The 15,037-nt window shown below is 39.0% G+C and overlaps 1 protein-coding gene and 1 pseudogene across 2 annotated transcripts in view; one reads left to right on the forward strand and one right to left on the reverse strand.

Moving 5' to 3' along the window:
* GLCE (glucuronic acid epimerase) overlaps positions 1 to 15,037 on the reverse strand; it is a 116,791-nt gene that overhangs the window by 62,222 nt on the left and 39,532 nt on the right. The window lies entirely within an intron of this gene.
* On the forward strand, positions 5,026 to 5,800 carry LOC115515740 (annotated as a pseudogene).

The following is a 15,037-nucleotide window of genomic DNA, read 5'->3' on the forward strand; positions in this document are numbered from 1 at the left end:
AGTAAGAAATAAAACTGTCCCTATTTGCAAAAAACATTATTGTCTACTTAGAAAATTCCAAGGAATACAAACAAACAAACAAAACCCTCCTGGAACTAATAAATGAGGTTATCAAGGTCAAAATATACAAGGTAAACATCAATTATATTTATACATACTAAACAGTGAACAATTCAGAACCCCCAAAGTTTTAAAATAATGTTATTTAAAATAGTTCCACAGAAACAAAATACTTAGGTATACATCTGATAAAAAGTACAGGATCTGTATGCTAAAACTACAACATGCTGATGAAATACATCAAAGATGATGCAAGTAAGTAGAAGGATATACCGAGTTCACAGATTGGAAGACTCGAAACAGTAAGATGTCAATTCTCTCCCAAACTGGTCTACATATTTAATTCAATTCCAAAAAAATCCCAGGATTTTTTGTTGTTGTAGAGAAGCTGATTTTCAAACTAATATGGAAAGGCAAAAAAATCTAAAATAGCCAAAACTATCAAAAAACAAATTTAAAAAAAAGAAAAAAGTTGGAGGAACTATACAATCCAATGGATCAGCACAGTGTCCACAAATAGCTCCACACAAACACAACCACATGATTTTTGATAAAGGTGCAAAGATAATACAATAAGAAAAGGATAGTTTTTTGACAAACTGTGCTGGAACAACTGAGTGTCCAAATGCAAAAAAAAAAAAAAAAAAAAAAAAAAGAATAAATTTTTACCTAAACCTCTTATATTATATAAAAATTAACTGAAATGGATCATAAACCTAAATGTAAAATATAATACTATAAAACTTTTTACCTACCCCCCTTCCCAAAATAGGACAAAATTTTTGCGACCTAGGGCCAGGTGAAGAGTTGTTAGACATGACAACAAAATACAACCCATTAAACAAGATGGGATACATTGGATTTTATCAAAATTAAAAATTTTGCTCTGGAAATTTTTTTTACCATAATATAAAGACAAGCTATACACAGGGAGATAATGTTTGTAAATTAAATATGCAACAAAGAATTTGTACCCAGAATAATAAAGAACTCTCAAACTCAGCAGTAAGAAAACACTCCAATTTAAAAAAAGAAAGAAAGAAAGAAAGAAAAGAAAGAAAGAAAGAAAACAATCCAATTTAAATATGAACAAAAAGCATACTGATCAGAATGGTTAAAATAAAAAAAACATGGTAACACAAAATGCTGCCAAAAATGGAGAACAACAGGAACTCACATGCGCTGCTGGTGGGAATGAAAAACGGAAAAAACCACTTTGAAAAACAGTTTGGTGGTTTCTTATAAAGTTAAATTTACACTTACACAACCCAGCAATCAAACTCCTAGATATTTACTCAGGCCAACTGAAAGCATATTCACACAAAAATCTGTATACAATTGTTTAATGGAAGATTTACTCAAAATCACCCAAAACTGAAGGAACCAAGATGTCCTTCAATGGGCTGTTTAAAAAGAAAATGACTGGGGCGCCTGGGTGGCGCAGTCGGTTAAGCGTCCGACTTCAGCCAGGTCACGATCTCCCAGTCCGTGAGTTCGAGCCCCGCGTCAGGCTCTGGGCTGATGGCTCAGAGCCTGGAGCCTGTTTCCGATTCTGTGTCTCCCTCTCTCTCTGCCCCTCCCCCATTCATGCTCTGTCTCTCTCTGTCCCAAAAAAAATAAATAAACGTTGAAAAAAAAAAAAATTAAAAAGAAAATGACTAAAGGAAATAATTTAGGTGATAGAAACAAATTTTATTTAACACTTTATGAGGTAGACAGTCACCCTTCCAACAACTGAAAATGGGGCAGAAGGCAGGAAGCTTTTATAGAATAAAGAATAAAGAACAAGGAAGAGAGAAACAGAAAATATCTGACTGGCGAGAGCCACACAGTCAACCTCATTTGGGGTGAGAAGGCCCAGAGGTGGCCTGGTAAACACCAGGGACTGGTTGACTAGAGATACCATGTTTCTGGTCAAGCGGAGCTTTCATAGGGACACAGGTTTGCGGATGTGGCAGCTAGAGCAGGAGCAGCTCTATCTCGGGCCTAGAAAGTTGTTTCAACAAGATGAATGGATAAAACAACTGTGGTAAATGCCTACAACAGAATACGCTGCAGGAATAAAAAGGAGTGAACCATTTGATTCATGTGACATGGAGAAAACTTAAACGCACTTTGCTAAGTGAAAGAAGTCAGATCCAAAAAGTTACATAGTATATGACTGCATGTGTATGACACACTGGAAAGGGCAAAACAGTATGAAAATAAAAGAGATTAGTGGTTGTCAGGGAAGGGGGGATGTGGGAATGGCTGACTTACAAAGCAGGTATGTGAACTGAGTCGTGGGTTGGGCAGCCCTATGGGACTGAGCCCTTCACCTATGGAATCTGCTACTATCTCCAAGCAGATGGTGTCAGAACTTTAGTGCAATTTTGTGATTTATAACAAATACATACACTTGGTCATTCAGATGACCAAAGTATATTTCTCACATATATTTTGCCTTCATGGTTCCTGGCTCACTGTTCCAAAACTTCCTGAGCAATAAGAGCAACAGGAACATCCTTTGTTATATTTGGTCCCTTGTTATTCATAACAGGCCCCTTTTTCCATCACAACTGGGTTTATGTTAATGAGGTGACTTCCATAAAATAACTAAGTAAGGATGAAGGCTGATTTCTGGAAGAACCAACCCCGTGATTAGGGGGTTGGAAATTTCAGTTCCACTCCCCACCTCCCGCCTGACCTCCAGGGAAGGGATAGGGACTGGAGGTGAATCGACTGCTAATGGCCAATGACTAAATCAATCATGCCTATGTAATGAAGCCTCCATAAAAAAAAAAAAAAAGAAGAAGAAAAAGAAAAACCAGGAAGGGTTTCAGAGAACTTCTAGGTTGGTAAGCACAAGAGCATTTGGAGAGAGTGGTATGCTCCTAAAGGGCATAGAGGCTTCGCACCCTTTTCCCATATCTCGCTCTAGGCATCTCTTCCATCTGGCTGTTCCAGAGCTATATTCTTTTTTAATAAACCAATAATCTAGTAAGTAAAATGTTTCTTTGGGTTCTGTGAGCTGCTCTAGCAAATTAATCAAACCCAAAGGAGGGGGTCATTGGAACCTCTGACCTACATACAGCTGGAGGCTCAGAATCACTGGTGTCAACCTAGACTTGCAACAGGTGTGTGTGTGAACTGAGGTGTGGGGTGGCAGTCAGTCAGATGGGACTGAGCCCTCAACCTGTGGAATCTGATGCTACCTCTGGGTAGATGGTGTCAGAATTTAGTTGAATTGTAAGTCACCCAGCCTGGTGTCTGAGAACTGCGTGTTGGTGTGGGGAACTCCTCTGCCCTCCACACCCACACATACACAAGTGGCAACTAGGTTCAGAACCTTTTAACAGAAGAATATTCAGAGTGATGAAACCGTATGGTACTGGGATAAGTGGATAATGACCCTGTGCCTTTGCCCAAACCCGCAGAACTGTACATTGCAAAAAGTGAACTTTAATGTATGCGAATTTTTAAAAATCCACTACAATATTAGGGAAATCTTAAGATACAATGCAGTCTGTGACAAATGAATCTGACGGTACTGCAAATGAATGGCAAAACCCCACTGAAGAGCTTAGGAGGAAAATGAGCTGATTTAAGTAACTTTGGAAAACCACGTCTTAAGTGGGAACTTTAAGGCTAAATACAAAAGGGCATATACATAAACACTGTAGTCTAGTTGGTAAGTTTATTTCTCATGAGAGTACTGGTTAATTCTGAATTTGCTTTTTACATGTATACTGGGGTGGAACAAGTAAGTAAATAGGCCAGGTTTCTCGTTCTCAGAGAAGTTACAGATAAGCTCAAAGGAGAAAGCTAGAATGAACCCTATGGTACTGAATGAGAGTCACAGATGTTGGTATGAACTTAACATATATGCTGCTTAATATATAATACAAATGGATAAATACAGAAACATTAAAGATGTGTACAGACGCATCAATTAGCATACAGATGTTTAATTCTTCTGTCCTCTGAAAAGGCCTAGAAAGAGTGACACCCCAATAAAAGCACCCCGACATTGGTCTCTAAACACCATTCTCCAATACCAGCTCTATACCAGAGCTCAGAGAAATGCCTGATTCTAGGAGTAGGGCGGAGACAATACAAGATGAGTCTGGAGCATCTTATAGTGCCAGAAATCAAGGAAGTACTCAAAAAACGTCAAAGGGACACAGGGGTCAACGATGAAATAATTTTAGCAACAAAATAAATAACATAGCTTGGACTATAAGCCAATGTATAAAATAAGTGTACATAAGGACGTAAATGACTGAATGAATGACTGAATGAATGAAAGGGACAAACTTCCTTATGGAAGAATTCCTAATAATATATGTAGACAGACCCTCATCGATAAAAAGCATCCCCTTGAGTGCAGGCTAGAATTAGTGACTCACTTCCAAAGAACAGATGATGGAAAGACAAAAAATAACTTTACAGTGTAGAAACCTAGCAAATACTACCTTAACCAAGTGATATTATCATATACTCCCTGATATGATGTGATGAGAGGGAGGGCACTTTGCTATCATACCTTTGATATTCTTCCCTAAAACCATTAGCCTTGGTGTAATCATAAGGAAACATCAGATAAACCCAAATTGAGGGACATTCTCCAAAATACCTCACTAGTATTAGTACTCAAAACTATGAAGGTCATTAAAAGCAAGGAAAGACTGAGAAACTGCCAGAGACCATAGAAGACTAAGGAGGCACAACAAATGCAATGTGGAATCCTTGGAACAGAAAAAGGAGACTACTGGGAAATCTGAGTTTAGAATCTGGAATTTGGGTAACATAAGGTAACATAAGGTAACAAAATTGGCTTCTTCATTTTGGTTTTGTAAGACGTTATCATTACAGGAAGGTGGGTGACAGGTATACGGGGATTCTCTGTATTATCTTTGCAACTTTTCTATAAATCTAAAATTATCCCAAAACAAAGTTTCTATTATTTTAAAGAATGGACAAAAGACGTGGACAGACCCAAAGAGAATACGTGCACGGCAAAAAAACACGACAAAATGTTTGACATCATTAACTATTAGGAAAATGCAATTTAAAACCATTATCAGATATCGTTCCAAATCCATTAGAATGGCTGTAATTAAAAAGAATGACCACTTGCAGACACCGCAGCCCCAGAGCTGGTCATCCGCTCAGTCATGGTCAACCCCACCACGTTCTTCGTTCTTCAATTATCATTGTGGATGGTGAGCTCTCTAGCTGTGTTTCCTTTGAGCTGTTTGCAAAGTTCTAAAGATAGGAGAAAACTTCTGTGCTCTGAGCACTGGGGAGAAAGGATGTGGTTATAAAGGTTTCTGCTTTCACAGGATTTACGTGCCAGGGTGATGACTTCACATGCCATAGTGGCACTGGCGACAAGTCCATCTATGGGGAGAAATGTGATGATGAGAATTTCATCTTGAAGCACACAGATCCTGGCATCCTGTCCATGGTGAACGCTGGACCCAACGAACGGTTCCCAGTTTTTCATCTGCACCTCCAAGACCAGGTGGTTGGAGGGCAAGCACGTGGTGATTGGCAAGGTGAAGGAGGGCATGAATATCGTGGAAGCCACAGAGGGCTTGGAGTCCAGGAATGGCAAGACCAGCAAGAAGATCACCACTGCTGACTGTGGACGAATCTAATAAATCTCACTTGCGTTTTATCTTAACTACCAGACATTCCTTCCATAGCTCAGGAGAGGACCCCTTCACCCCTACCTGTTTGAAATACCCTGTAATCTTTGTGCTCTTGCTGCCGTTCTATAGGTTCCATATTTTTCCTTACTCCCCTCCAAGTTTAGGTGGACTGCAGTGTCAAGTTTATGATTATGAATTAAAAAACTAAACAAACAAAAAAGAATGACCGTACCAAGTGCCAGCAAACAGAACTAGAACTATCACACGTGGCTGATGGGAATACAAAGTGGTGCAACCAATTTAGAAACTGGCAATTTCTTACGAAGTTAAATTACACAATTACCAACAATCCCACCGCTATGTATTTACCCAAGAGAAATGAACACTCACATTCATAAAAGCCTGTACACAAATGTTTATAACATCTTTATTCAAAATAGCTACAAACTCGAAACAATTCAAAGTCCTTCAATGAATTAAGGGATAGTGGTACATCCATACAATTAACTACTACTCAGCAATAAAAGTGAATGAAATAATGTTATACAAAACAACTTAGTTCACATGAAATCTTAAGGCACTATGCTGAGTAAATGCATGTGTAACAGTGTCAAATAGCTAAATACTCTATGATCCCATTTAGTGTCATTTTTGAAAAGACAAAACTAAAATGACAAAGTGGTTGCTAGAGGTTATGGGTGGAGTCGGGAGGGTACAAGCACAAAGGGAGAGCATGAGGGAGTTTATGAACTAATAGAACTGTCTGGATACAGACTGCGATGACAGTTACACTAACTTATACACGATAAAATTCATCATCTGTTCACAAAGCAAATTTTACTGCATGCTCACTTTAAAAATTAATTTCTGATACTTAAATCATCTTTAAGTCATCAAGATTTTTCCAGGATGTTTAGTTTGGATTTTACTATCTGTAAAAATCCTCTTGTTAATTCTGGCTATTTTCACATAGAACAAATGACACATTTCTCAGCTCAGTCCTAACATGTACAATCACTGGGGGATCAATAGCCTAAAAGACAATTCCTCTAGTCAGTGCATCACCTGCAAAGGAGTCTAATCTACCAACAATCACAATCTCACCTAATTGAAGAGCAAATCATGACGTGCACTTAATGGCATCATAAAAGAACATTCATTAATTTTTTAAAGAGAATACTGATTTATGGGGCCCCTGGGTACCTCAGTCAGTTGAGCAATTGACTCTTGATTTCAGTTCAGGTCATGAGATGGAGTCCTTCAACAGGCTGTATGTGGAGCCTGTTTGAGATCCTCTCTCTCTCTCTCTCTCTCTCTCTCTCTCTCTCAATCTGCTTCTCTTTCCCCCTCTGTTTCTTTCCCCTGCTCATGGTCTCTCTCTCTCTCTAAAAAAAACAAAACTAAAAACAATGAATTAATTAATTAATTAATTTTAAAAAAGAATATTGATTTATAGCCAGAGAATTCCAGGGAGGGGAAAAATGGGATTAATTCTATTCCAATGTATTGAGAACATTCTAAAAATGAGAGAGTAAAACATAATCATTTGTTCCCGCATTTATTATAGGGAAAATTAATTGTTTTATTTGAATAAGAAGAAGGTGAAGGATATAAATCAAGTGACATAATATTTCAGAATTCTATTCTTCTGCAAGAGTTTTACCTCAACTATATATAGTACTACTGTAAGCTTCCATTATACCATCCATACACATAGCACAAAACATTCAAATGCATCCACTCCAACAACTGGCTTAAATTTAAAAATCTAAGTCAAAAGGTACACCTTTCTGGAAAACACCTTTATTATTATTTAATCTATTTGATTCCTAGGTTTATCTCAGGTGTTATTTTTAAAAATCATATTTTGGCAACTATTTTACTTAAATAAAACTCACTGACTACTTGTTTTATTTTTTTTTTTTAATTTTTTTTTCAACGTTTATTTATTTTTGGGACAGAGAGAGACAGAGCATGAACGGGGGAGGGGCAGAGAGAGAGGGAGACACAGAATCGGAAACAGGCTCCAGGCTCTGAGCCATCAGCCCAGAGCCTGACGCGGGGCTCGAACTCACGGACCGCGAGATCGTGACCTGGCTGAAGTCCGACGCTTAACCGACTGCGCCACCCAGGCGCCCCACTGACTACTTGTTTTAAAGGATACAATTGCTCTCAGTTGTGCTAGTAAATTTAGCAACAATCTTAAAGTATAAAATTTTAAAAATATAAAATCTTAGGGGCGCCTGGGTGGCGCAGTCGGTTGAGCGTCCAACTTCAGCCAGGTCACGATCTCGCGGTCCGTGAGTTCGAGCCCCGCGTCAGGCTCTGGGCTGATGGCTCAGAGCCTGGAGCCTGTTTCCGATTCTGTGTCTCCCTCTCTCTCTGCCCCTCCCCCGTTCATGCTCTGTCTCTCTCTGTCCCAAAAATAAATAAACGTTGAAAAAAAAAATTTAAAAATATAAAATCTTAAAGTGTAAATTTCACTTTATACTTTATTTTCAAAGAACCAGAGATTTTTTTAAAAAAGCCAATCTCCAACTGCACTAATTTCAAGTGGAAAACAAAAACTTCTGTGAGGAACAGTGTTTGCCTTAAGGCTTTTTGTTTCCCTGATATACATTCAATTAGAGGTGAAATGGCCTGCTTCAAGAACTTAGGTTTATTTTCCCCAGAAACACATTTGGAAAACTATATGACTTACATCTGGAACCATATCCTTTCAAACTGAAGCCATTTGTGTGCAGTCACTGTAATAGTTCACTGAGGCCAGTTTAGTTTTAACACCCATTGACACAGTGCCTACTGCAAATCAGTCTGCTTAGTCCTCCATGTAATCTTCTCAGTAAATGTTCAATTTACTAAACAAAGGCTGTTTCAGTAATTCAGGTCTGACTTCTAAAGATGCAAATATACTGGTCAAAAGCTTTCAGTTAAGTCAGTAAATTTCATCTCTGTGGCATTGCAAGTATTTAAGTCATTCCTATATGTTAATGTCCAAAACCATGGAGGGTTTTCCCCCTCTTAGAAAAATCAACAGAACCTCAGTCATTTTCATTATTGTAGTGTTATACTTCCAGCCCTCTTCAAATTTCCATTTAATAAGTTTTTGCATATGAACTAAGCCAATAGGATACCACAGTTTCCAAGACACTGAAGCATCAAAGAAAAAAAAAGGCTCACAGAAATCAACATTATCTATTAATACTTTAAAGATTACAGTGCACTGGGGCACCTGGGTGGCTCAGTGCGTTAAGCGGCCGACTTCGGCTCAGGTCATGATCTCAGGGTTTGTGAGTTCAAGTCCCGTGTTAAACTCTATGCGGACAGATCAGAGCCTGGAGCCTGCTTCGGATTCTGTGTCTCCTTCTCTCTCTGCCTCTCCCCTGTTCACGCTTTGTCTCACTATGTTTCTCAAAAATAAATAAATGTAAAAACATTTTTTTAATAAAAAATAAAAATTAAAAAAATAAAAGGTTACAGTGCATTAAACCACATCTATAAAATAAAAGTAGCTATCACCTACCTAGACCCACATTAATATCGCTCAAACTTAACAGGACAATAGCCATCTCAACTTAAGCAAATGAAATGAATTTTCTAGCCACTGTTCCAAACTTTCTTTTATCAGAAATGAAATTTTGTATAAATATACTTAGGCTACTTGTTTGGAGACATGAAGAGTCATATGGATAAGAAATCATCCATAAGTAATGTTAAATTACCAAAGAATCATGAAGGAATTTTAGTTGGAAAGCTGTGTACTGACATGAAGAAGATGCCCTAAGACCCCATATGACATTTACACTTTGTAGTCCAAACCTGTGTAACAAATATATTTAACCACTTGCCAACAGTTCTGATAACAAGTTCTGTGATGATCAAGTTTAAAATTAATGCTGGTATATGATCTATAAATCTTACATACCTACGCTTACTCCAATCCATCATTACTAGAGTTCCTCATTGCTGCTTTGGGATATTATATAGCACAGAATAACCTTGACCATCACTGAAAAAATTAAGAATTGGCTTTAAAAGTCTTTGAACAATTGGTAAGAATCCCATGGTTTTTCACAAAACTTAGACTGACACTTGGCACATAGTGGGAGCACAACAGGGAGTTGTATATGAAGAAGACAGAGCTCTAGGAGTAGTACACAATCTCTCTCATGATTTTAATTTATTTTACTCATTTATTTATTTTTCTTTCATTATTTTAAAAAGCTATCCATCCCCAGAAAAGCCATATTGAGAAATTATTTTAATGTGCTTCTGGGTTGGCAATTCACTATCTATTGATGAATATAGGGCTTAAAACAACAGCTGAGGGACACTCAGTCTGTTGAGTGTCCAACTTCAGCTCAGGTCATGGTCTCACAGTTCGTGGGTTCGAGCCCCATGTTGGGCTCTGTGCTGACAGCTCAGAGCCTAGAGCCTGCTTCAGATTCTGTATCTCCCTCTCTTTGTCCCTCCCCACTCATACTCTGTCTCTGTCTCAAAAAAACATTAAAAAATTTTTTAAAAAAACAACAGTTGATTTTTTTTTTTAATTGGGTAAGTATTTCTGGCTGTTGAAACCAGGGGGAAAAAAAGCAAAAGTGCCAATATAGATGATGACAGCATTTATAAAGCTATCTTTAGCACTCTGAAGTTTTAACTCAGAAAAGATGGAGTACATGATAATTCTTAAGGCCTTTTAAAAATTCTTCAGCAGGTATTTGATTAAATCTTAAATTGTCATCTGAGTCTGGATTGATGAACTCAAAATTCCTCACTGCTTCTGGAGTAGAAAGTATCAGAAAAGAGAGAGAAGTCAGGTTCCTACCAATGCAAAGGAAAACCGAAGTAAGCCGTTGTGAACGGTATCGGTTAAACCCTATTCTAGTGTGGCATGAGGAAAGGACCACAACAAGGGACACTAACACCTGCTTTCAAAGAACTTACATAAACACGAAATACATGAAGAATCCTTTATAAAGCACTTCTGTATCTGTTTGGCTTGTTTTTTATAAGTAAACTGCTGTACACATATAGGCAGGGCAGGGAACGTGTCTGGTCTTTTCGCCACAATAGCCCCAGTGCCTACTGCAATGCCTGGCACAGTGTAAGAAATCAAAAATTATTTGTTGGACAAATGAAGACTTTCAACAGTTATGTCAATACTGACATTTGGTTTCCTGGACTCTAGTGACCTAGCCCCTTTTGACAGACAGAATGGCCCTTCAAAGATGTCCTTGCTCCTTTCTCTCCTATCCCCAGCCTAGCTTCCCTTACATGGCAAAAAAGGCTTTCAGTTATAATTAAGATTATGGATACTAAGATGGGGAGACTGTCCTAAATTATCAAAGTGGGTCCAATCGAATCAATCACAAGAGTCCTTAAAAGCGGAAGAGAAAGACAAAAGGTGGCATCAGAGAGGTGAGACAGAAGAGGAAAGAAGAAATACCGGAAGTGTGAAACAGAGGTGACCGTGTTGCTGGCTTGAGAAGAGGGGTAAGAATGCCACAAGCCAAGAAATGAGGGTGATCTTTAGGGGCTGAGAAGGGTCCTCATCCAACAGCCAGCAAGACAACTGGGATGTCAGCCCAGCAACTGCAAGGAAAAGAATCCTACCTCAGCTCCAGGCTCTGAGCTGTCATCACAAATCCCGATGTGGAGCTTGAACCCACAAAACATGAGCTCAGGACCTGAGCCAAAGTCGAACATTCAACCAACTGAGCCACCCAGGAGCCCGGAGAGTCCGACTCTTGATTCAGCTCAAGTCATGAGCCCAGGGTTGTGGATCAAGCCCACTTTGGGGCTCTGTGAGAGGGGAGCCGGATAAGGAGAGTCACATCTCGCTCTCTCTCTCTCTCTCTCTCCCCCCTGCCCCTTCCCCACTCATGCTCTCTAAAATAAAAAATTTTAAGCTATAAAAAAATACACCCCCCTTTAACCTCTACTCTAGCACCCTGTCCTCTTGCCATCACCCTGACACTACTCCAACAAGAGATCTAAAATCTTTAAATGCTTCAATCTGATCACAATCTGCTATTAACTTTTATTCATGCTGCTCATACTTGTCACGATAAAGGAAATATCTTGTTTGAAGGAAGGGATACCTTGAAACAAAATGTGTGGTTCACCAATCACAAATTCTATTTTCTAGTTACAATGTTCAGTCAGCATCCTACCAGAGTACATGAATGCCCCCACTGAATGGTTATAATAAAACTGCAAATTTCACATTCCTTGCAACATGCAGTACCAAGGACATATACCGAACTGTGTTATTAAACAACCAGTATGTCAAATCCTGACTGACTTACCTTCGAAGGAAAAGCCTTGTTTTTAAATCTGGAACCATTTCTTTGCCTCTTTATATTTATACACTTGCTCTAAAATATTAAAAAAAACCAACCTCAAACAATCTGTTTAACAGTAATTAGAATTTTATCTAGTTAAAAAACAGCAGAGCGTGCCACAACACAGATGGCAAAAGACTTTCTCCTTGCCTGATCAGTGTCAAAGAACCATTCTCCTATTTCACGATCAGGAAGAATTTTGTTATAGGCTATCGCATTTATAGCACACACACTAGTGAGTGAAAAGACAGCTTTATTAAGAAAGCCTTTGTTCAGCAGAACTCTTGGCTATTTCTCAATGTAAAGATTTTTCTTACTGCCCAGATAAAACCCAGCCAAATATATGATTAAGGAATCAGAATGGACGGAAGTCTGTACTATTGATTTCATTCTGGTTCCAAGTCCTTAAGCACACTAATTCCTTATGGAACAGGTTCCCAAACTTGGAGCTTTTAAAAATCCCAATGCTCAAGTTATACCCCATACCAATTAACTCAGAACATCTGGGGATGGGGCAGGCATAAGTATTCTAAAAGACCCCTACGTGGTTCCAGTATGATGATTAGCAGTGTGGCATGGTATGGTGCACTGAATGGAATCAGAGGCCTGGGATCTGGCAGTGGGCCCTGCTATGAGCAAGCTTGGGCACATCAATGACTGGGCAGCCATTTCTTCATCTATTAAAAGGTAAGACTGGGTAACTTATTGCTAATATCAAACATGTTATGAGTCTATGGTGAGATTCCTTAGGTCTCTCCTAAAGATTAATAAACTGCCTCAATTTTAAACTCTCCCACCCCCCAACAAATCCAATCCATGATCTGATACTTTTCCCAGCCTGTTAAGAGCTTATTTTTGTAAATAAAGATTATTTTAGAGTAGGGATCAAATTTAGCTCTTCAACTGCTCAGATTTTGATACACCATTATGTCTATCCAGGTCATGACACAGTATATGGACTGGGAATGACTGGGAAGCTTGAATTACCTCAAAACACCACTTGTTATTAGACTACTTCTTGAATTCCCATTAAATTATAGACACGTATTCTGGTTTTCCTAAATAGCATTCCTGGTTTTGTTTAGGTCACAGAGGTGTAACAGGATTTTAACTTTTCACTGATGTTAGCTCATTTCAAAGAAGGAAAGCATCAAGGACACTGGCCGGAAACATGGGTTGGGAGAACTGCTGAGGAGTGGCTGTTGCTGGACAGTCTCAAGCAGAGTCCCCACCTTCAGCCAGACCTCTTACAAATGTACGCCACCAGTGATGAGGCTGCTTGAGAAAAGACTGATCCACTCAACATGTTAAGCACTTCATAGAACGAGCGTTTGGGGACTGGGTGGCAGACTTCTAAAACCTCCAACGATCCCTGCACTCGTGGTACTCACACAATTGTATAATTACCTGTTCCTCTGAGTGTGGTCTGGGCCTAGCGACTTCCTTCGAAAGAACAGAATATGGCAAAAATGATGGGCTATAACTTCTGTGATTAGGTTAAAAATGATGTCCTTCTTGCTAGTATTCTCTTCTGCTGGCACTCTTTCTTGCCCTCTTCCTTTCCTGCTCTGAGGGATACTCAACAGTAAGATCCATGTGACGAGGGACCAAGGGAGGCCTCTGACCAACAGCCTAAGGAGAAAACGAATCCTGCCAATAACCACGTGAGTGAGCTAGGAAGTAAACTTTTAGATGAGACTGCAGGCCCAGTCAAAACACCAATTGTAGCCTTCTAAGAGACCCACCTAAGCCATTCCTATATTCTTGACCCACAGTGAGATAGTAAATGTGGTTGTGAGCTGCTGTTTTGAGGCAATTTATTATGCAGCAATAGACAGAAAATACAGGCACAGAGCAACGAACACAAACACTGTACTGAAGGAACCAAGGGTTGAATAATGAGTAGGACCAAGGTATCAACAACCTAGTAATGGATAAGGGACACGTAAGTAAGCGTGATAAAGTGTTTTAAACACTCTGACAGAAGTAAACATATGCAGGGTACAGTAAGGACATAAGAAAGGGTTTGTTTCTGGAAGGGCACAGGCAATGAAGTTCTTTAAAACAGGAATGTGAGTTGTAAGCATGAAATATAATGGTCAGTTTGAGAAACTACATGTAATCTGTTAAATCTGGAACATAGAGGGAAGAGATGATTATTAGTCCTCCAACTTCAAAAATGTGCAAGCATTTATAGGTAGCATAAGACTCAAAGAGGTCTCTAGTATTGTATGCTAAATTTATACTAGTAAACTCTCAACCTCCACTAGATTACAGAACACCATTATGGAATATCACTAATTATGAATAAATGATCCATGCTCCAAGACAGGACTTGGCCAGGGCCAATCCTTCCATCCGTATACTAGATCCCCATTCCCTTCCACCTATACAAGGAAACTGCTCCAGCAATGACCTCTTCTCTCTACTGCATTGTCAAATATTCCCTCTCTACTGGATCATTCCCATCCCATATTTAAAAACAAAAATAAACCCGCTCCCTTAACTCTACATGCCATGTGTACATAGCTTCCCCCTTTATGATAAAATTCAAAAGTGGTGCCAATACTCACCCTCTCATCTCCTTTTGAATCCCTGTCAACCAAGCTTCTTTCTCCACCTATTTGTCGAACTTGCCCTTAATAAGTCTATAATGACTCCCACACTGCTAATACAATGATTAAGTCTCAGTCTTCCTCTTACGTGTGGCCACAGCTGATACAAACAATAACTCCTCCCATAAGAAACATGGCTCCCAGGGCACCCCACTGTCCTGGTTTTCATCTTTCACATTATCTTTTGCTAGTTCCCCTCATTTCTCTATTCTCTATCTTCTGAATACATAATGTTCTAGACTTTCCTTGGACCTCTTTTATGTAACTTATAATAAGAAATATATGCTCCATTTCTGGCACAAAGGTCCTAAAACTCCTGGAATTTTGGAATTTTCTAAGAGACAATAACAATAAAGATATCTTTTGTTGTGTTAATGAGATG

This window comes from Lynx canadensis, chromosome B3 (assembly GCF_007474595.2).
Source record: "Lynx canadensis isolate LIC74 chromosome B3, mLynCan4.pri.v2, whole genome shotgun sequence".
NCBI lineage: Eukaryota > Metazoa > Chordata > Mammalia > Carnivora > Felidae > Lynx > Lynx canadensis.